We start from the raw sequence: 1,324 nt of genomic DNA on the forward strand, positions 1-1,324 counted from the left end.
TTAAGTGTCAACTAAATCTTAGTACTTTCTCTAAATGCTACAGTATCATGATCAATGCCTTCCTTATTAATTCATCTGATTACTTTTGAAAAACTTTTCATTTTTTCTATCCCTTAAATTTAAACATCTCACCAAAATTCTATCACACATATGTACTCCCCCCCCCACTGATTAATCCATGAAGATATCTCACCAGGTACAAGATGTGCCTTGCCATGTGCTCAGCCCAGATCCAAGCATTAGTTTATGGGACCAGGTGATGCTCCAGTGCTATGTTCTCCCCACCCCGTGTGTGTGTGTGTGTGTGTGTGAGAGAGAGAGAGAGAGAGAGAAGTGGCCTGAGAGCAGTGAAATTGCATATGTTGCATATGTGGCAGCCCACAACTCTGCAAAATAAATTCATTCAATCATCCATCCAAAGATTTGAAACATGAATTCTTGCAGATTAACCCCCACACACCTTTACTTTATGTCCATTTGTCCATTCTTCTTTCTAAAAAGCTCCAGCCCCAGTACCAAATGGCAGCTCAACTCCTCCCTTCACTCTGGACATTCCAGAGGTACTTTCAAGTCAACAAGCCCAAAACAAATCTGCTGTCTTCCCAGAGAGTTTATTTACTGTGACTCTAGGAAAGTCTATACTTCAGGTTCTACTCTTCCACAGTTTATTTCTAGGAATCTGTAAGGACCCACACATATGTTCACATAGTCCTTATATTTCTATAAAATGGGGGGGGCTTAATATATTTTAACCATAGTTGGTTAAGAGCAATATAACTTTAATTACAACACTATCTCATGTCAGTGGGATTCAGAGGACCTTGGATAGTTTTGAGATCTGACTAAAGGAAAGAGGACCATTTGTTGACATTTAATGGAATGTTTTGCTATGGTTTGTTGAGAATATGTATTTATATATATCCATCCCACTATACCTGTTACCAGAAGTATGTATATAGTAAAACACATACAGGGATACAACATTTAAGAGGTACAAAAGAAACTAATAAAACTATTCATTTTTGCTTAAATATGTCAAAATCCAAATCACCCTTCTATTCACTCTCTAGATAATATTACGTATTTACTGTCACTAAAAATAGGATCAAAGAGTCTACAACCCGCAAATGTAAGGACAAGACTATCGTAAAACACATCAGGAGGCTAATTAATAAAATATATTTTGGGATTTTTGAGTTTATAATTGAATATTGTATTTTCATCATCCTAATTTAATTTTTACTTCTGATATACATATATTCTCTTTCTATTTTTCCCCACTGGGATTTTCCTCATCCTAATTTAAATTTTACTTCTGATATAT

Source organism: Erinaceus europaeus, chromosome 7 (genome assembly GCF_950295315.1).
Source record: "Erinaceus europaeus chromosome 7, mEriEur2.1, whole genome shotgun sequence".
NCBI lineage: Eukaryota > Metazoa > Chordata > Mammalia > Eulipotyphla > Erinaceidae > Erinaceus > Erinaceus europaeus.